General features: G+C 42.4%; 1 long non-coding RNA gene across 1 annotated transcript; it reads right to left on the reverse strand.

The window, feature by feature from the left end:
* Nucleotides 1–4,323: 4,323 nt before the first annotated feature.
* On the reverse strand, nucleotides 4,324–7,469 carry LOC306940896. The gene is made up of 4 exons (XR_013792071.1): nucleotides 7,368–7,469; nucleotides 6,550–6,654; nucleotides 5,884–5,999; nucleotides 4,324–4,445 (listed from the first exon to the last, which is right to left on the reverse strand). It is a non-coding gene; the product is annotated as an uncharacterized lncRNA (long non-coding RNA).
* Between the last annotated feature and the right edge of the window lie 15,079 nt (nucleotides 7,470–22,548).

Genomic DNA, 22,548 nt, shown 5'->3' on the forward strand with positions numbered 1-22,548 from the left:
GGTCCAACTTCGGACCAGGGGACAAAGAGCAGCAGGCGTTGTTTGCTGCTTTTGTTTGTTGTTTGCAGAGTTGTCTGTACTTTACTTGAGTATTTCCAATCTCCAATACTTTTACTTCTACTTCACTACATCTCAGAGGCAAATAGTGTACTTTTACTTCACTACATTTATTTGAAAACTTTAGTTACAAGTTACTTTGTAGATTTGATTATTATTATCAAAACATACATTATATATTTCGGCCATTTTGAAAATAGCCGATCTACTAACTAAGGTCACAAATTATGCGTCGCGATGTGACGCATTGTGAGCTTGTAGATTTTTTTTATGCATTTTAAAACTTGAAATGAAACATTCTGCATAAAGAGTACTTTCTACATTTGGTAGCCTACTTTTAGTACATTTTGATACCAATACTTTTGTACTTTTACTCAAGTAAATGTTTATTTACGGACTACATTGTAGTATTGATACTTTTACTTAAGTAAAACATTTGAGGACTTTTTCCACTACTGGGATTTCTTCACAGACGATCTTTGTCACAGTTCAAACACTGGTGATTGATTCATCATCGATTGACTTATCAAAGTTCCTGACAGGCTACTCTACGAAGACAGACACCCTGTTGCAGTATGGTTCCCTGCGAACCCTGGGGCCCAAACTTACAAAAAAAGATTATGAATTTAGCACTTATGCCCTATTCAATAGTGAAAATAGATGATCTACAAGCTCCCCCAGTCTTTTTTCACGGTTTCTTACGCTTTCTTTTTTGTTTCTCTTTTCATATGGAATATATAGTAGGCCTACTTTCTGTAAAACATCTCCCTCCACACAGCTGTTTCATATTAATGATCAATGGCTCCCGACACTTGTGACAAGAGCTAAGTGACTTAATTCAGCGCTTGATAATCAGCATTGAGTGGGGCGAGATCTTGCAGTAGGCAGACTAATGTGATCCATTTTTTATTTCTGCCAGGTTGTGTTCCCTACATTATTGTTGACTGACACCAGCTGGGGGTCATCGCCGTGCTCTGCTCTACGGCAGAGGTGGGCCACTATATTTCCACACTCACTCCAGAGAGCCATATATTGCATATTACTGTCGTGGCAAAAGATAGCCGATCTGCAAGCTGAAAACGCGTCGCAGTGCGACACGTTTTGAGCTTGTAGATCGGCTATCTTTTGTTATATTTGAAATGAATTGAAACCCTGAATATTTATTTTTGTAATTGGAATCCAATACATTGGACATAAAATAGACAATAACATTTTAATACTAGTCATTAAAAGCTACTAATTTAGACTGAAGTAATTAAAGCGGGTCATGTTTGCATGTTTGGAAATTGTAACAGCTGAAATCAATAATATATTCAGTATTCTGATATCAACCTGCGGGCCGCATTTAGTGATGGTGGGGGCCGCATGTGGCCCCGCGGGCCGCCTATTGCCCATGCATGCTCTACGCCAGGGGTGCCCACACTTTTTGACTTGAGAGCTACTTTCAAAATGACCAGCTCAACAAGATCTACCCAATGAAAACATTATAATACCACTGCTGAAAATGGCTTTGGAATAGTGGCGCTGGCATTACATTTAAGACAAATGCACTTGGAATGGGAAAGGGGATAAATGGAATAGGTACTGTATGCCTAGAGTTGTTTTGTATTTAATTTATAATCTACCGAGATTTGTGCACAGCAACACTCTTGAAAACAAAGTGAGCTGACAGGCCCTTTTTTATGTCAGTCAATCAATCAAGTCAACAGATGCCAAAAAAATATATATTTAAATGAAATGTTCTTTGGCATGTGATCTACCTGCACAGCCTTTGTGATCTACTGGTATATCGCGATCTACCTTTTGGGCACCCCTGCTCTACGCCATAGAGCATGCATGGGCAACAGGCGGGGTCCCGAGACATTGCCAAAGCATTTCCGGGGGTCCCCGGCCAAAAACGTTGAGAACCCCTGCTCTACGGCACAGAAGCAGCGTCATGTGTGTGTGTGTGTGTGTTTGTGTGTGTGTGTGCGTGTGTGTGCGCGCGTGTGTGTGTGTTCTTTTGCAAAGTTGGGATAACTTGCATGAGTTCATTAGGACCACAATGGAATTAAATGACCAGATACCTTCCTTTCTGGCTATACCTTGTGCTGTTAGTGTTTGATCAATCAATCAATCAATCAATTCACCAAAGAGGCTCATGGTGAATAACTGTCTACTCTAGACCATCGCTGTCGCATACTGTGATTGCATGTTTGTTGAGTCTTAACAAATGAGTTGCATTTGATGCACATGCAGTACACATCGGCTGCTATGCTCACACACCTTTATACTGTAACATACATATCTTGTGTTTTTTGGACCTTGTAAAAAAAAACAGTTTTTTGTACAGTTTTGTAGAAAAGGCTTGTCAATATCTGATGTGAGAAAACGCATGAGGACCCACACAGGGGAAAATACATGTACTTGTTCAATTTGTGGTAAAAGCTAAAAGAATACATTTCATTTGTACAGTTTTTGTAGCAAAAGCTTGAAAATATCTGGTTCTCCAACATTCATTTCATGGGCCCCCATTACTATCTAGTGTACAAAAGGAACCAAATGGACCTGTACAGCGCCACTGCATTTGGAATCCCCTCAAAGGAACCACAAGGGTACTTTGAACCACACAAGGCCCAATCCCAATAGGCCTATCTCACAGAATTTCCCCGCCCCCTTAATACGCCCCCTTTCGGAGTTAGTGGTGATAGCGTGACGTCACTCCATAGACGCTACATGTTAACAGAGTTAATTTAAGAACAACTTTTGTTTTCTCAAGTCAAGGTTTGTTCTATCTGTTCGAGCTGATTTACCATCTTGTTTGCTTCATAATAATATTGGTCTGTCACATTTTTACATTAGGAAATGTACTTAGATTCTCCAGAGAAAAAAACGTGTAAATGCCAATGTTAAATGACACCACTATCTACCGGAAGGGGGAGGGGAAAGGGGGCTGTGAGATAGGCCTATTGCCTCCCTCAAGCCCTGAGCCCTGAACCCTCATTGACTTTAGTGACGTCAGCTGTAAGTGCTTGAGGGTGAGAGGCTGCAAGGGCTCCACATTGTTGTGAAAGGAATGGGACAGCACTTTGAAGATGCGTCCGCCATTCATGATACAGTATTTTTACTTATTCACAGCCAGTGCCTACATGTATGACATGTCTATCATGTCTATTTATGTCGTTTTATTATTAGTTTCATAAATACACTTTTCTGTGTGATAGGGGTTGTAATATTCATAATTCATATATAATAATATTCATCATAAATTGCATTTCCATATACTTTTACTTATTTGCTCATTAGTAATTTCTCATCATGTTTCCCTTATTATTATTATTGTTATTAAATATATAGCCTATCCTTCCATTCCGTCTCCCTTTGAGAACAGTGAGAAAGCACTGTTGTGTTTGTTGACATTCTAACCGCGATACATAACTAATTTGCATACTTAAATGATTGACGTTCGGAGGATCCCCCTCATTCCCCTGGTAACGCTATGAACTGTGGGTAATTTCTTTGCCAACGTCAGCTAAAGTCAGCATCGATGCTGACTTTGGCAAAGGGTGCATAAAGGGGCGGGGCTGAGCCCTCACTGACTTACCGATTTCAAATGGGACATCCCTCAAGCCCTCGCAGACTTCACATGAACGAGCAGCTAAATCAGTGAGGGCTCATTGAGTCAGCAAGGGAGTGGATTGGGATTGGGCCGACACCCACTGGAGGAGGAAGTAAGGAAGCTGAGGCCCAATGTCTTTCCAATATGGCTGCGGTGCCCCCTGCTGCATGAGCCCACCTACAACAGCCTACCGACACCCTTCACTGAATTAAAACCCCCTCTAAAACGAGATGATGCATCTCAAGGAGCTTATCCTTTAAATAACATTTCAATATATGAAACGCTCAATGACAGCAATTAATTAATTCTGACAATAAAATTCAATAACATTAATTGGTTGCACCTTTTACTGTCATATGTCTGGATTTACAGTGGTGTCAGTCCCAGCACTGTGCCATGCACGCTTGTTGTGTTTGTGTGACATATTTGACCAAAACCAGTAGGCTACAGTCGGAGCTCACACGATACATCAGGTGGGACAGGCCGCCATGACAAAAAAAGTAACAGCAGGAATCCCATTAAGAAAAACAAAACCAAAACACCGAATGAGGAAGAACAAAATAAAGTAACCCAGGTATTTGTCACATACAGGTTTAATCTTATTTTTTTCTATAATGCATTACAATCACATTTATAAAGAATTTCAATGCACTTCTAAGGCTTTATGAATAACAACAAGCTGGTTTATGAAGTAATATAAGTGCTGGTCAAAATGCATTATGAGCTCAGCGGATCTGCACAGAAGCCTCTGGTATGTCGACCAAGGCCGTGATGACTGGAACACTCGGCTCTGTAATTAAACACAGGTGATTGGCTGAAACAGCGGTTATGGGAACCCAAGATTAGTTTTGACAGAAGTGTAGTGTAGTGTTTTGAATACGATTCAGTTTTAGTCCGATTTTTGTCATCTGAAATGTTTTAGTTCAATTAGTTTTAGTCTAGTTATTGTCGACTAAATGTACAGTTTACTTTGACATCTAAAATTGATTTTATTTGCAGGCCATACTGGAGTCGTAATGCCTGATTTATACTTCTCTGTGTGCCAATACAATATAAGGCCGGCTTTAGACTGCAGTCACATAAAGTCAGATCCGATTCAAATCAGATTTTGTTCTCAAATCCGATCTTTTGGCCCGGTCATTCACACTACCGTTTGCAACACCGTTTGCAAGTGACCAGATCCGATCTGTGCATTCAGACTGATTTTAACAACTCAACGCAAAGCCGCCCTGCATCGACATATCTGCTTTGGTTACCGTGGTAACCGAGTTGTTTTTTTCCCGGTTTGCAATGCCGTCATCCCGTTGATCAATATCACTCACACACACACACGAGAGTCATTACTGTATTTTTTTGGACCCACATTAATGAATGAAATAAAAAAGAACACCCCCGCAGTAGCCTACAATTGCACAAATGAACCTCAGCTGCGTGGATCTCAGCTGATTTCATTCCACAGTGGCGAGGCGCACAAACTGATGCCTTTCATCATAACATTTAAATATTAAAACGGCGGAAGTAAACACATATGTTTAGCTGTACATTAGCTATCCAACTTCATTTAACTTTGCCATTGTTTAATATGTTGATAAGAGCATGGGATTGTCTGTGAGGGAAGGTTTTTGAAACATCGGGTTTCATGGATCATGTGCGCTGCGGCTGCTGCGGCCTCGTTATTAAACACTACGTAATTAATGTTCACTGCATAATGCAGTCTGAATTAACATCAAGTTCCATATGTTGTCCACCATGTCCACGGTAGCCAGTAGGCTACCTGGCTTATTTGGTCACAAACATGTTTAGTTGTAGGCTTGTAGCCTATATTCCATCGCGCGCCGTGCATCATTGATTATGTTGTCCAAAAGAACAGATCTGCAAGCTATCAACACGCCATGAAACGGTACTTTGTGCTCTTTAGATACCATACCTCTATAAAAATGACACAGTGTACACATCGAATAACAACACAGCAGACAATAATGTGTTGTGTCTTCTGTTATTTTCCAGAAGTGATTACTTTACAAAAGGTCTCAATTGTTCATAAATAATGTTTGTTCATGAGCTGTCGCTCCGGTTCGGCCTCTATCCTTTTATTATTCTATGGTTGCGCCCAGCACTATGCGCGTTTTGCCATCCTGTAAATAGCAACATTGTGCCATGGCGTTAATTCGCTAATTTATATTAAATCACAATAATTAGTTTCCCAAATTTCAATGAATAATCATTACTTTTAATGAAGTTGGACAGATCCGTTGTTGGAGTCACTCCATCATCTTCAATTAAAGAGGATGGAGGCCCCACCAGTCAGTCTAGGATTACAACGAGCATCCCATAGAGAGTAACGCTGAAAGAAAATGACATTGAAATTAATTAAAATGAATAATCATTACTTTGAATGAAGTTGGACAGATCCGTTTTTGGAGTCACTCCATCATCATCAACAGATGCAGATAGTAGTGATCCTGACCCAGTCAGTCTAGGATTACAACGAGCATGCCATAGAGAATGACATTGAAAGAAAATGACATTGAAATAGATACATTTACAAATAGTTATAGTTTGAAGTACATGTGATAATAATAATAATAATAATAATAATTTTAATAATAATACAAGTTTTTATCATCACTAGATCTGTGCCGGTCGGGCACTGGCCTACTTGGGAATTAACGATGCAAGTTGGGAACAATGAAAATCAGGATCGCATACCCCACCCTAGTATGCAATACCCGTTATATCCGTTGTCATAGCACCCGTTTCAACATGTCTGTCTAGTCTGTCTGTCTGTCTGTGACCCTTTTGCGGCCCTCCATGGAGATCTGTCTTTTCGGTGCACCTTTCGTGTACTCTCTCTCTCTCTTTCTCTCTACTGTATGGCGTTATACTGTACATACCGTGTGCTCGTCTCTTCTCCGTACACAGTCAATGAGGTAGTTATTTTCATTGAGTAAGGCTTGAGGTGCTCCACGCTCGCTACAAACCATACATCGGACCTGGATCTGACAGACAGGATGAAACACAGACAGAATGAACATTATTGATACCTCAACAGCGGTATATTGATGTCGGTATCAATTAGGAGAGATAACAGGCAAACGTTGATCAAAATAACAATTCTTCTACATTCTCTATATTGTGTAGATTTCTTGCAGATTACAGATGTTTAACAAGAATTCATCTCAATCTGTACCTGTACTGTATCTGTACTGTACCTCAACCATAAAGTATGTGGTTACACTGCTCAGTGCTGGTTTCATCTGTACATCATCTTAGAAAACAGCGGTTAGAAAAAGTAAAGCAACATCCTGCTGCATAGTGCATTATGTGCAACGAGCACTTCCAAACTCCAACACTGCAACGAAATTTCTTGACAGAAAGTAAATCAAAGTCTACAGTGGATTTTTTGGGGAAACGAACAGCTGCAATGTTGGTGAGTTTGACGTCATTTAATACAATCAGATAGGACTTTTCTGTTTGGATGTATGGGCTGTCAATGGCAAATTGTGACTAGTTACCACCCTGCCTTTAACTTAATGGTTAAGATGGCCACGGTCTTACTCTGCATAAGATCTATTGAGATCAATAAATTAGGTCATTATTTAAAATATAACAGGCCGATGAATTCAGGGATTGACCTGATCAGAATCAAGCATTCAACCAAGCCACACCGCGTAACAATTCCATGTTGAATGTATTTCACAAATTCACATACCTGTTTGAATGGACACTCAGGACGATGTTTGTATTCATTGGTACCGGTAGCCTTTCTGCAGGTGGTTGCTCTTAGACGCACATCTATCACCACTCCCCTTCCGCTTCCGCCCTAAAAGAGGTACAAGAAATGAGCACACATAAGCAACACATTAATATGTGGTTCAGTGTTGATTTTGTCGACTAAAACTATGATGAAAGATTTTTGTCGACTACCTTTTTTCACTGACGAAAAACCTCAAAACAAAATACATTGACAATTTTGTCAACAAAATGTTAGGGAGGGACTAGTGGAGAAGAGATCCAGTAGAACTAAAAGACAAGTAATTTTGTTTGTTTGGGGTCTGAAAATAGCAGATCTACAAGCTCACAACGCGTCACAGTTTTTAGCTCAGATCTTTGCTTCTGGGGGAACCCTGGAACTACATATTTTCAGATGGGTGTCCGGAGCCAAATACAGATCAATTCTGGGGGTCCTTGACGTGAAAAAGGTTGAGCAACACTGACATAGAAACAGTTAGGATTTAGAAGCCATTCTTTTAGAATCGACCTCAGGTCTAAATTGGTTAACATAAAATACAAATCAATCACTCACACTAGCCTTAAGATAACAGCAGTTACATTAATAGCAGCTCTGATCTGTTTCAGAAAAGAACACATGCCTATAACGCTACAGACACCATGCATACATACAGTATAGGCTACACACTGATTCAAGACAATAATCAAATACAATAATAATACAGTAGGACATCAGTATAGTAACAACGTTACCATTTCTATTTGACCAGTTCCATCGAAATTCAGATGGCCATAATCAAGCTGCTGATTTGCTCTAATAATCGTCAGATCGACAAACTTCTTCAGATCCCCGCCCAGCTGGTTGTACCGTGCTGACTTGGCCAGGCAGACGACAGCCGCCAGGAACACCGTGGACACGACAAGGCTCCTCATCGTCCCCAACAGGCGTAGACCAGCTCGTAGACAGGAGACCGTATGTCTTCTCCAACAACACAGAGGGAGAATGACAACGTATAGAAGGTACCAACTTCGGACCAGGGGACAAAGAGCAGCAGGCGTTGTTTGCTGCTTTTGTTTGTTGTTTGCAGAGTTGTCTGTACTTTACTTGAGTATTTCCAAGTAGTAGTGTACTCTTACTTCACTACAGGCAGGTTGCCGTGTCGGCCAGATTCCCGGAAAAGCTTAAGATTTAGCGTCGCAAGACACAATTTTGTTGTCTTTGGATTTCGTCCACAATTCGATACTGTATTGATATGGTAGGCTACCATATAGGAGATAACAGGCAAACATGGTTCAAAATTACAATTGTTCTACATTCCCTAATTGTGTAGACTTCTTGTAAATTAAGTAATGCAGATGTTTAACAATAATTGACTCTTGAGAGCGTGATGAAACCAAAATTTTACGCTCTCAAGAGTTAATGACCTTTAATGGTCCATTTGGTTACCAACTCCATCATTTAGCTGAGGACCACCAGGAACCTCCTCAAGGACCACTGGTTGAAAACTACTACTACAGCATGTAGTATAGAGCACCGAAGTCTGACATCAATATCGGTAGAGGGCGCCACGGGTTCATGTACTTTTTATTTGCATTGTAATCCCCATAGGGGGATTTTTTAGATCGCCTCATATAATAACTGTTTGAAAAATAAACATGTCATCCCGGCCGTTACACTCATATGGATATGAAGAATCAACTGACTGAGAGAAAACGCTATTGTTACTGCTGCTGAATTAGTTACATTTTCGCTAGAAACAGACTGAGTGACTGACGGTCGGAAACGATACAGAGACACCTCCCTGACAATAACGCAGAGACAGCTTGTTTATTTTTGGACCACAATGCTTATATGAAACGATTTTAAGATGACCCCATGTTATTCTCCATAGAGATTTACTTCCGTGAACCAGGCAGAACCAGGGGATGAGCGAGTGACGTCAGGACTTTGGCGCTCTATGAGCGCCAAAGTAGGGTGTTCATTTACAAACATTTAGGACGGAGATGAGGGCATGAGGCTTCTGCCTGATTGCAATGAAGTGCCTTCTAAATCCTAAGAGTTTTCTTATACATACATGCGTGTGTGCGTGCGTGCGTGCGTGCGTGCGTGCGTGCGTACAGTATGTGACCACGAGAGCAGCCTGCCTGACTCAGGGCCTTAGAATTACTACTCTCAGATAACCTGGAGCACAGTGCACTCTGACCTCCACTCGCATGATCTCTCCCTGCAAGTAAATATGTTCTTTTCAAACTTTATGCACTGTACATAATATTATATATTTGATAAACAACCCAAATCACATCATCGACGCATAGGTGGTAAAAGGAGGCAGTAAAAATAATAACTCACCAGGGGCACTCAATGTATTTAAAGAATCGATTTCCACTCATCTTCTAACACCGTGCTCATGCTTCTAATCTTTTTTTTCCTTGGACTTTGTCATTCTACAACAAACAAAGTGCTGCCAGTGCCTCTTTTCCAATATGCATGTTCATATGTATACCTTGCTTATTCGATGATGCTGTTTATTATTGCTGTTCATCTGTGTTGAGGACCCCCTCTAAAATGAGATGATGCATCTCAAGGGGCTTATCCTTTCAAAAAAGGTATATACATTTGCATTCCATCCTCTGTGAACATGGCAGTTAAGACTGGTGCCAGCTCATAGGCAAGGGCGTCCTCCAACATCACAGTCACTAGACAGGAGTACGATGACCATTGAATAGATGTAATTTAGGTCATACACTTTGGAGTGTATCATTTGAATTGGATTTGGCTGTTGTTGCCACCATCTTCAACCTGAAAAGAAATATGCTACAGTTTCACTAATACAGATGGTAGAAAGCAGATTTGATACATTTGACTTGATTATTGTGCATACAATCTCATTCTCAAAAGATATATTTTATGGCATGTTGGGGTTTTCAGGCATGAAGGGGTTAATAATATGCATTAATAAATAATGCATTAATCATACATTTATACAATGTGGATTGCATATCCACATTAATAAACACTGTAGAAATCAAAGTTGATGCATTTAGACCAAGTATTTTGCATGAAATACCATAAACTCTATTTTGGGTGGATTATTTTGTGTTTCGGGCATTAAGGGGCTAATAACAAAAAAATCCCAATGGATATCACTGGGCACCCTCTGGAATTATTAAGAGGTGACCCCAAGCTACAAGAATCAGTTGACAAAAAAACTTTATCTGACGAAACCACGTTCAGCCAAAAATCACTTCCCGGACTATAACCTGTGCTGTGGGTAAAAACTCATCCCATGGCTCCCCACATGCGGGCAGGTTAAAACTTAACACGTGGCTTCATGTGAGGTTACGTTTAGGGTAGGGTGTCGGACTCATGACTGTATAGGACTGTTACTACGTCAGACCAAACACATGCACCCGTATAAATGTATGACATCGACTATACTCCTACGGTACCAGACATGAGAACAAGTTCCCTGTTCTCTTGCTTGCTGTTGACTTTGCGATATACTCACCCATAGCAAGTGGTGTCGTGTCGTGTGGCTTGGAGGTGAAGGACAGATCAGGGAACACAGAGGAGAGGTGGATGTCAAACAAGCCACCCAGAATCAAGTCCCCGGGCTTGTACATTCTGTTGAGATTAAACGGTGCCTGCAACTCGCAAGACGAGGAAGGTGAGGAAGAGAAAGGAGAGAAGGAAGAGAACAACAAGTATGAAAGCAGATGTGTGTCTAGAGAAGGCCTCATGTCTGTCCTTGTCTGTCTAGGCATGCATCTTCATCTCACCAGCTCCACTCCCACATGACCAAATGACAATCCCTTAGCTGCATGAGCTTCAGAATCTAACAGGCAGCTCCACGAACAGAGGAAATAAATGAATGAACCCATATGGCATAATATAGCCAAGACATTTAAGCAGGCAAAGTAGTGCACGATTGCCACCGGCAAGTAAAGAAAACCTCTGGGCATTTCAATCCTGTCCAGACCTGCCCAGCTTACTGTATATGCAGTACTAATTGAGTCAAAGTCAAAGTCAAAGTCGTACGATAAGTCACAGACGTTACCGCAGTGAAATTTGTTCTCCGCATTTGACCCATCTCTTGGAACGGTGAGCCGCAGCGTGCGCCACGCTCGGGAATCATTAGTTGATTTGCAATGTTCTGAGTGCAACCGAGGACGGGAGGGAGACAGAGCCACAGAGACAGACACACAGAGACAGGGAAATCAAGATAGAAAACATCCCCCTGTGGTTATGGGAAGTTCCATGAATTTTCTCACTCACTTCTTTACACCTGTAAACCTGCAATATTCTGATATTCTTGAGTTTTGGTGGTTTGATCTCCAAATGTATTAAGTATTATTTTAATAATAATAATAATAATAATAATAATAATAATAAAACTTTATTTGTATAGCACCTTTCATGACATGAAATGCAGCTCAAAGTGCTTTACACAAAAAAAAGAAAAGAAAGGCAGGGCATAAACAATACAGTGAGGACATGAATAACATTTTTTTTAAAAGACAAATAAATCAATTAAAAGCTAGGGTGTAGAAGTGGGTCTTGAGCTGAGCTTTAAAAATGTCTACAGAGGCTGCCTGTCGAAGGTACAGTGGGAGTTTGTTCCACGCCGTCGGCCTGTAGAAGCAAAAAGCTGCTTCCCCGTATTTTTTAGTTGCCATTTTTTTAGGCAAAGCGAGCAGGCCAGCAGTGGAAGACCTTAGGGGGCGGTTTGGGACATATTTCGGCAGGCAGTCATGTAGGTAGGAAGGTGCGAGACCATTGAGAGCTTTATAAACAAGTAAAATAATTTTAAAATCAATCCTAAAAACAACCGGAAGCCAGTGCAATGAGGCCAAGACTGGAGTAATATGTTCTCTCATCTTAGTTCTAGTTAAGACTCTGGCTGCTGCATTTTGGACAAGTTGTAATCTGTCAGTTGATTTCTTAGGCAATCCAGAAAAAAGTGCATTGCAGTAATCAAGCCGAGAAAAAACAAAGGCGTGGATTAGCGTTTTTGCATCGTCCAGTGACAAATAGGCTCTGATTCGTGCAATATTTCTAAGATGAAAAAAGGCAATCTTGGTAACATGATTAATGTGTGAATTAAAATTCAGTTCAGAATCAATAGTGATCCCCAAGTTCTTTACTGTACTGTTACTTTCTACAGTCAGGTTGCCAAGTCTGCTTTTTATCGATTCTTTCTGCTCACTAGAACCGATTATGAGAACTTCTGTCTTATCCTCATTTAGCTTGAGAAAGTTCTCACTCATCCAGCATTTAATGCTAGACAGACAGGTCAACAGTGGGTCTAAGGCACAGAGATCATCTGGAGCTACAGAAAGATAATAATAATTAATAATAATTAAATCTCCTCTGGTCTGTGCGTAATGCTAGGAGAGAGTTAAAGCAGGCAGAGCAGAGAGCAAGAGTTGTGTTAACCCTCCACAAAAACACCACACTATGGTGGGGGGAAAAAACAACGAAGCAGTTCAACCGCAGTGGAAAATGGGCCACTTGAAATTGAACTGGTTCAGAAGCCTAAACGTTGGTTCGGAAATGGAACCAAAAAATGCCCGCCGGTTCTGTGAAAGCACCAAGGTTCCAAAGAATCTAGGATGGAACCAGTTCCAGAACCAAAGTTATATTGGTGGAAAAGGGGCCAAAGAGTTCAGTCATTCAGTGCTTTCAATCAGGTGTTATACACTACTTGGCCAGAAGAGGGCAGTAATTCCCCACTCCGAGCTCATTGACAATATTCTCTTTCCAAAGATAGTAATGCAATACAGAATCTGTTTTGGGAAATTGGGAGTAAATCTGCAATGAATGAAAGTGACCCTGCCATATATGCGCAGGCCTCTAAAAGTCAGACGTGCTCACTTTACACAAGTGTGATGTTTATTCTTATGCTTATTCTTATTAAGTGTATATAGTGTCATAGTAAATCAGTGGCATGTACGCTGAAGAAAACCTGCAGACTGACATTCAGTAATTGGGTGTAATGATCAAAACATGATGTTGATGTTATGTAAAAATCACACCCGTGTGAACTGAGTGGTGCAAATCCCCCCCCCCCTCTCTCACTCTCGCTCGCTCTCTCTTTCTCTCATTAGCAGGCAACAGTGCAATACTTTTCTCTCCGTCTCTGTTTCTGGCACAACAGCGCCCCTACTGGTACTCATGAGTCACACATGAGTCACACACAAACATAGGTTACCACGTCACAAAGTCACAGACATTGCTGTTCCTTGGAGTGGTTGCACCACTCAAAAATCACATCCGTGTGCAATCCCCCCCCCCCTCTCTCATTAGCAGGCAACAGTGCAGCACTATCTCTCTCTCTCTGTTTCTGGCACAACAGCGCCCCTTTTGGTACTCATTGGTACTGTTGCTCATAGTCACACACAAACACACACACAAACACGGTTGACACGGACATTGCTGTTCCTTGGAGTGGTTGCACCACTCAAAAACTAAATCTTTAATTTGCCACGGACAAGGCCAAGTCTTGCCATTATTAAACAAAACCCATCCACCCCTCCAGAACCAATGTCACAAAACGCATACCTGTGCCAAATTTCTTACCACATGTGTAAAAGGGAAAAGTTGACTAAATCATATCCTTAATTTTATGCGCAATGTTAGACCAAATATTAACATTTGTTTGTTGTGCTGTGCCCTGTTAAAATACCTAATGGAAAAACATAGCACAGGAAAGCCCCTATGAATAAAAATGAAGTGTATTTGTGTAAAAATTTGTCTTGCAGTTGAACTTAAACCAGATGACCTGTTCTTTCCTTGAACACATTTGAAGTTTTGAGTTTCACTCGCACAGAAAACGTGTATAAGCTTGATTTGAAATGTATTTATAATATAAATGAAAATAACAGCTTTGCTTTAAAGGTGTAGTGAAATGAAAAATAGTTTTTCACACTTTTAGACCATATCCGTGGTCATCATATGGGCATACCTAACAATGGATGCCAAAAAAATGGGAAAATTCTAATTTTTGTGTGTTTTTATATCAAAAGAATATTTTTTATTACTTCCTGAAAACGAAAACGTGCTGCGTGATGACGTGTCGAGGCCAACATCGATAAAAGCCAATACAAATGAAGCTCACCAGTTTAATTCCCCATATCTCCGCATCCGTCCAGCACAGGCTGCACAGCTGCTACTGATTACAGAAATCTTCCGTTTTTATTCCCATTCAAGATAACATCCAGAGAGTGTATTACTCGGTTTCAACTTAATCATCACGCTAAAAATGTATCTGAAAACATTATAGGGTAGAAATAAGCCACATTAAGAGTAAACTGGTAAAGGTTGCCGACTATCTGATTTGTAAACAAACATCCACACGCTGTCCTGCGTAGCATAGCTACCCGTCCCTAGCTACCGTCCCATCCCCTGAAGGGATGCGACGCTCTGATTGGTTCAGAAACTTCATAGCGGTGTTTCAACTTGAGACCGTCTGAAACTTCAAAATAAAATGTCCACCATTTCCGTTTCACTACGCCTTTAAACTTAGTAAAAAACATGCTATTTAAAAAAAAAGGTGCACAAGGTCAAAGCAGTCCTTTTCTTCCTCCCCGCCTTGGCAGCCGCAGGCATGGGCCACCACCAGTGGCGTGCACAGATAGACACTAGGGGGTGCTAGAGCACCCCCTGCCCTTTTGGCAATGTGCCCTTTTGAAAAAAAAGGGCACACTTTTTTTTTCTTTCTTTTTTTTGACCTACAAGCTCGTAGCGCGCCACTCGGTGGCGCGCTATGAGCTTGTAGATCTGCTATTTTTCAATAGCTAAAGCATAACATAATGCTAACACCAAAAGGGGTTCCCGCCCAAAATGGATTAAGGCAACCGGCCGGTTCCACGCGCTGCACAAGTTGCCCTTTTTTAACTTGAGCACCTGCCCCTCTAAATGTCTGTGCACGCCACTGGCCACCACGGCCCGGCTTGGCCACGGGAAGGACCAGGAGGAGTAGGCCTATGGGCGGCCAACGGGCCGCTCTGGTGTTGCTGCTGGGGGAAGAGCGAGAACCCGCTGATGGTTGGAGCTGGAGGTGCTGCTGATCCCGGGAGGAGATGGAGGGGCTTGGACCGTCGGAGGAGCGTGCCGCAACGACCCCACATGACCGAGCCGCTCCCATGCTGCAGCGCTGCGAGCTTGTGCCTCAGCAGAGCGCTGGCTGCAGCACTGCGGACAGGCGTGTCAGTGGACTCGCCCATGCGAGGCAGCGAGCCGTCCCAGGGTGGGCTCCAGCATTTGGAACCCCCGCCTGCTGTGTGTCCAGGAACGGCCGATATTATGAAGGGGTGGGTGGGGGATTTTAACCTGGTGAGGGGGGGGGGGATTACCGCTTGTCCTGCTTTTTGACAGTGACAACTTTCAGAACCTCGTCCTTCAGGTCCTGGTCCTTCAGGAGAAAACAACACAACGACAATCTCTGCTTCCTGAATAGAAATTTAACAAGTGTCAACCCCCGCCTGAGACCTTATCAAGGTCTAAACTTTGATAACGCTATAAGAAAGTAGCCTAGAATGAGAATGTGGCTCAGATTTGCACACTTGCGGCCAGGGCGGGCTCAAATGATCAATACAGATCAATACAGTTTAACTTCACTTCGAAATCAATGAGATGCATACAGTAGCTATCAACTATCAAGTCAAATCCTTGAAGCCAACACTAAATCAAACCACTTTCAACCTGGTGTCAAGTAGGTAAATAAATAAATAGCCATGCGCTGTGAGCTTGTAGATCGGCTATTTTGCCTTCTTTTTTTTAATCTTTGAAAAACATTTCCTCAGAGGCTAGAAGAGGGTCTGATCAGTGCCAAACATGGTCTGTCGGGTGGAACCGCATATGTCCAAAACAGTTACCTTTCAGGATTAAAATTCAAAAACAGCAAAAGTTGCAGATCGACAAGCTCAAAACGCGCCAAGCTTCTGGATCTTCTACTTTTGATGTTTTTTTGTTTGATCAAGAAAGTTATAACATAGAGCAAAACAACAACGGTATTGTGCACAACTTGCACACGTACTGCCCGTAGCCCACAAGAACATTTCCACTGAAGTGTTAAACCCATTCTGGACAGGAGCCCCATTCAGTGTTTTAAGATTTTTAGAAATGGCAAAGAAATAGCCAGGCCAAAAGCTCACACAATGCACGGCTATTTTCCCATCAGTCATATGACAAAGTAAGGCTTAAACTATTATGAATAAACTTAACCCACTTATATACTCCTCCAGGCAAATCAAGTCTTTCTTTAATTGAAAGATAGACAATAGATCTGACAATAGATCAGTCAAATTTAAATAAGCTAATAAGAAAAAGAACTGCCAACTGGCAATTGCACATTTTCCTTCTTGATAGAGAATCTTATAAAAAGCTTATAAGAATCAAACTGACTCTTTCAGGCCACAACAACAAAGCTCTGCTAGAGCTTTGCACTGAGTACCACAGACGAAAAACAGTCTAAGTCCAAATTTCAGACTGACCCCTCCACGAAAAGGCCTCGGTGTCCTGAACCCTTATCTATCATTTATATATTATGGATCAATAGTGTGGACTTAGACTGTTATTTGTCTGTGGTACTCAGTGGCGAGTTTAAGACCCAGAATGGACAACCACGGTCCCGGAGGAGCCAAAATACTCCTTATTTGCATCAAGTGCCTCCGGAATAGCGTGGAGTCTCGCTGGCGGGCCCGTGAGCACCGTGGTCCAAAGGACATTGTTCATCAACTTCAAAGTCAGACAGGAGGACACTCTGGGCCCTATTATGCATGTCTTAAGTACCAGGTCTTATTACTTAACTTAAGACCTGGAGGCGTGATCAATGCCATTTGGCTATTCTGAGTGGCCAAACAGCATTGACCACGCCTCCAGGTCTTAAGTTAAGTCATAAGACCTGGTACTTAAGACACGCATAATAGGGCCCACAGAGTCTCAAAGTCTCCATCTCTTGCACGCACGCACGATTAGCCATGGTGCATTCCCTCCCCACACAGTAACATTCTCAGGGCCCTATTATGCATGTCTTAAGTACCAGGTCTTATTACTTAACTTAAGACCTGGAGGCGTGATCAATGCCATTTGGCTATTCTGAGTGGCCAAACAGCATTGACCACGCCTCCAGGTCTTAAGTTAAGTCATAAGACCTGGTACTTAAGACACGCATAATAGGGCCCTCAGTGTTAAGTCTGTGGTTCTTACGTGGGACATGGTGTTGGTGGTGTTGGCGGTGACCACCTCCTCCTCCTCGGTAGTTTCCTTGGTAGTTACCAGGGGGCGGGGCATTACTGTACTGCCCCACGCCGGGGGCCCCGCCTCCTCTGTTCAGGCTGTGACTGTAAATGACAACGCAGAGCGTCAAAGTGTTAGCACATTATCTGTGAGAAGATCCAGTGGTGTGTGATGATTCTTCTTTTTATTGCATGCATTTGCTTACTGTAGCACTTTGAGCAAATGTAAAGTGCATTATAAATACAATAGGCCTATCTCACAGAATTTCCCCGCCCCCTTAATACGCCCCCCTTTCCGCGTTAGTGGTGATAGCGTGACATCACTCCATAGACACTACATGTTAACAGAGGTAATTTAAGAAGTCTACAACTTTTGTTTTCTCAAGGTAAGGTTTGTTCTATCTGTTCGAGCTGATTTACCATCTTGTTTGCTTCATAATAATATTGGTCTGTCACATTTTTACATTAGGAAATGTACTTAGATTCTCCAGAGAAAAAAACGTGTAAATGCTAATGTTAAAATAGTACCACAGACGAAAAACAGTCTAAGTCCAAATTTCAGACTGACCCCTCCACGAAAAGGCCTCGTTGTCCTGACCCCTTATCTATCATTTATATATTATGGATCAATAGTGTGGACTTAGACTGTTATTCGTCTGTGGTACTCAAATGACACCACTATCTACCGGAAGGGGGCGTGGAAAGGGGGCTGTGAGATAGGCCTATTAGGGATGACCGATAATCGGCTTGGCCGATATATCGTCACCGATACCATCATCTTCATTCATATCGGAAATCGGGGCAAAAAAACTATTTTGGCCGATATTTCTCCTCTATGGAATGAGGCATTATTTAGGCCTATGTTCTCCTCTCTGCATCCGGTGCTGTTGAATGGGAGTAGTCCACAGACATGATATCCAGCTATAAATGCACCAAGTCTCTGTACGTCTGTAATCCACAGACCCAGTAACTAGTTGAAATCTCTTGAGTTAAAGACAGGCTTGAGGAAAGAATACAAAGAGGAACAAATTGAGATTCCTTCCATAATCAATCCTCCCAACATGTGATAGTGGGACGGGGCCAGATGTTCCATTTTACCCCGTTTCTAGAGCAGAATATCAGCATTTTGGATTAAAGAAGAGCTTAACCCATTTTGGGGGCGGGAACCCCTTTGTGTTTTAAACATTATGTTATAATTTAGCTATTGAAAAATAGCAGCTCTACAAGCTCAAGTGGCGTGAAATCGTGAAAATGTGGCGCAAATTTGGAATAGCTTCTCTAGCTAGCACTAGCTAGCACCACGCGGTTTCTCCTCTCTCTCTCTCCCCCAGATGAGAACATAAACTGTGGATAGTGACTAGTCGTTTGTGTGGACATGTTTACCAGTCGGGTCTTTTTTCGTTTTTTTAACCAACGCGCGACGAAATGTAAGCGATTGAAGCGGCTTGAATCAGATATTTATCTTATCGTTGCCTGATCTGCTTGACTGCTTTGCTTCACTTGACGCCAGCACGAAAAGAGGAAGTTCACCTACTCCCGTGGCCAACCGCTGCCGTCGGTTTTGTGCGACCTTTGGATTGAATATGTTATTGTCAATTTCAATATAAGGCAAAAAGGCTATGCAGAGCCACCTCTATTAATCCCCAAGCCATTCTGGTCAATGTCAATGTCAAATTCACCATCTATACAGTCAACTCAACATACCTTGTGTTTGCTTGTTCTAACAACTCTGCGTGCCCACAATCTGCCATGCATGTTGAATTTTGTATTTGATGCTTTTGCCTCAGCTCAGTTGTTATAGCAAGCTTATCTTTACCCTTCATGGATGACTGTTTCAGATCAGGGGTTCTCAACGTTTTTGGCCGGGGACCCCCGGAAATGCTTTGGCAATGTCTCGGGACCCCTGCCCCGCCCCCTCCCGACCCCCAATATAAATGGACTGCTACAATAACCTTAAACCATTTTGGGCGGGAACCCCTTTTGGTGTTTTAAGCATTGTTATAATTTAGCTATTGAAAAATAGCAGATCTACAAGCTCATAGCGCGCCACCGAGTGGCGCGCTACGAGCGGCGCGCTACGAGCTTGTAGGTCTGCTATTTTTGAAGAATCGTGAAAAAAATAAATAATTTGGGGACCCCCTAAAATAATTTGGCGACCCCCCGAGGGGTCGCGACCCACGGGTTGAGAACCCCTGTTTCAGATGACCAGTGAACACTGCAGGACACGTCTGTCTTTTTCTTTCGTCGTCGTCATCGCACACAATCTGAACAATATTTAAAAAATAAACATTAAAAGTCAGTGCAAATTAAAAGAGACACATGCATCTTCATTTTGTTAAAAAAAAATCAAAGCGGCCAGTCAACTAATCACATATATGCAAATGGCTTGCATGTAATGTGACAAATGACGGCAATGGAACTTTGCACTGTGGCTATGCTTATCAAACAGTTCACTCTGAATGGAATTGTGCTGGTCCCGTCGCTGTGCGAAGGGTGGGGCTATGTTACACAAATGTAGGTGTTAGAAGAAGCTCTAACCCCCCTGTGAAATTCGGTTTTACTTGTGGAGGCATATATCGCACGCATGCACACACAGACTAGCCAAAAGCAACCAGACGATATATTCACAATGTGTTGAGAGAGCTTACGTGCAACAGTTTTACAGTGCAGCATAAATGGAAGCATAGCGGCTCACCTTGAACCTTTTGTGCGATGTCCCCTTTTCCTAGCCTGGCTAATAAACCAGACTAATATCACACAACACTGTCGCGGTAGGCAACTTTTTTTTGCCAACGGCTGATTCGGTCTGGTTTATTAACCAGGCTACCCTTTTCCTGCTTTTCCACTGGTGCAATCTTCAGAACCTCGTCCTTCAAGGCAGAGCCCAGAAGGAATTTGATGATCATAACATTGATTCGATGATCATAACATTTAGAGACGTACCAAAAACAGGAAATCATCATAGAGAAGGTAAAAAGGGGAAAAAACATATACAGTGAGGGGAAAAAGGGGTGGGTGGGGGATTCAAATTAATTAGAAAGTCGACAATCTCCGCTTCCTGAATACAAATTTAACAAGTGTCAACACAGGAAACAATTTAACAGTAAGCTGCAATTTTGATTCTATTTCTGATTTAAGTTTGTAGTTGAACAACCCAGATTTCCATAGACCTCAATCCAAGAACATATTTATTGTTAGACATGTTTTGGTACGTTATGGTCATTTGGTCCAGAATTTACTGTCAATTTACTGTACAGAGACAACAGTGAAACACAAATCAAAATACATTTTGATTACACACCGAAGGACTAGGCTCTGTGGTCTGACTCCTGTCCGGGCCCTTCCTACCAGGTCTCAGCAGGTCCACTCATGCTCTCACCAAGTCCAGGACCTGTCCGTTGCACCAGATTCCCAGCACCAGACACTTCATTCGGGAGTGGTGAATTCTGCAGGCCTCACCGCATAGACATATATATGTAGCCTGGCTAATAAGCCAGACTAATATCACACAACACTGTCGTGGTATATTAGTCTGGGCTGGCTCCACTTGGATTTCATTTCCCGGGGGGCGGGTTCAAACATTTTCTCTTTGACGCAATTGGTCAGAGCTACTGTCAGTCAAAAGTCTCAAGCATTGAACGTCACTGTACCAAAGCCCGCCCATATTGCATACCGTGTCCCGATTGGTCCGACCTGTTCTCGGTTGTAGGAAAGAGGCGTGCTACTGAGCCTCGCCAGACCGTAATCCGCTGGTAGGCAATTTTTTTTTGCCAACGGCTGATTCGGTCTGGTTTATTAACCAGGCTAATATATACGTAGACACCCTTTCCGGCTCTGAGGCGTGTGTCACCATTGAAGGCACAATTTTCCCGACATTCCTTGCAAAGCATTAGCGGAAGCTTGTCAAGCTTCCGCGTGCGTAACATAAGTCCCGGAAAAGACGCGCTGTGATTGGCCAGTAGTCACTTGAGTGACAGCGAGAGACATGGAGGAGTCGCATGAGTGACGTCACTTGGGCAGCGACGCAGTCGCCTTCAGCAAATGCCTTCAGAACTTCTAAATAAGAAAGCTGCGGAGAACTGTTGCTTTGTGTTCACTCTTTAATGTTTTCTGTTAGTAATCTAATCCCCCCTGGCTCTGATGTTGTATTGTTAATAACTGTGTTGTTTGTGTTTGTTTGTTTGTCTTGTTTTGTATTGTAATGTATATTGTCATGACTGCCTTCAGCACTGCACTTCCGCCTTCATTGGGATACACGTCGCTCCAATGAACTGCAACGGCCAGTGAGGCATCTATTTCTTATATATCTATGCCTCACCGTGGCTGGGGCGCCAATCACCCAGTGTGGGTGGGTGGGACTAATATAGCAATCAAGGTGGATCTAACTCAGGCTTGTAGGTCCTGCTGATTGGCTAATAAGGAAATTGACTAACTAGCGTAGGATCTGCCAAATGCTGTGCTTATGTAACTTGCACAATTCGAAATGGTTAGAAGAAGAATTAACTGGTTTCAATGTAACAGTATTTGGCTCATTTGCCAACCTTTTCCCGGGCTACCCGGGAATTCCTGTCGAAAAAAACTAATTATTAATATCCAAAGTGCCATGGACTCTGCATGGCAGGGGCGTCCTCCTCCCTGAGCCAAGCTTGCACCTGACCGCTCTGCCGCTCTTTGCGGCTATATTTTAATATCAATCAAATCATAGACAATTGCGCACTGTGTCGACATTACCCGCTGTTCACAGTCACCATGCACAGCCAGTAGCGACTTTAAGCAACGACGGATACGGCAGTCGGCTACGGCGACCGGAAATGGATCAGTGCTCGATACATAAACCTGCTCTCCGTCACAGCCCTTTCTACTACGGGAGAACCTACACTTACACGTAGTGTCTACAACGCCATGTCATAACCATGTTTATT

The sequence above is a fragment of the Electrona antarctica genome (assembly GCF_951216825.1).
Source record: "Electrona antarctica genome assembly, chromosome: 17".
Taxonomy (NCBI): Eukaryota; Metazoa; Chordata; class Actinopteri; order Myctophiformes; family Myctophidae; genus Electrona; species Electrona antarctica.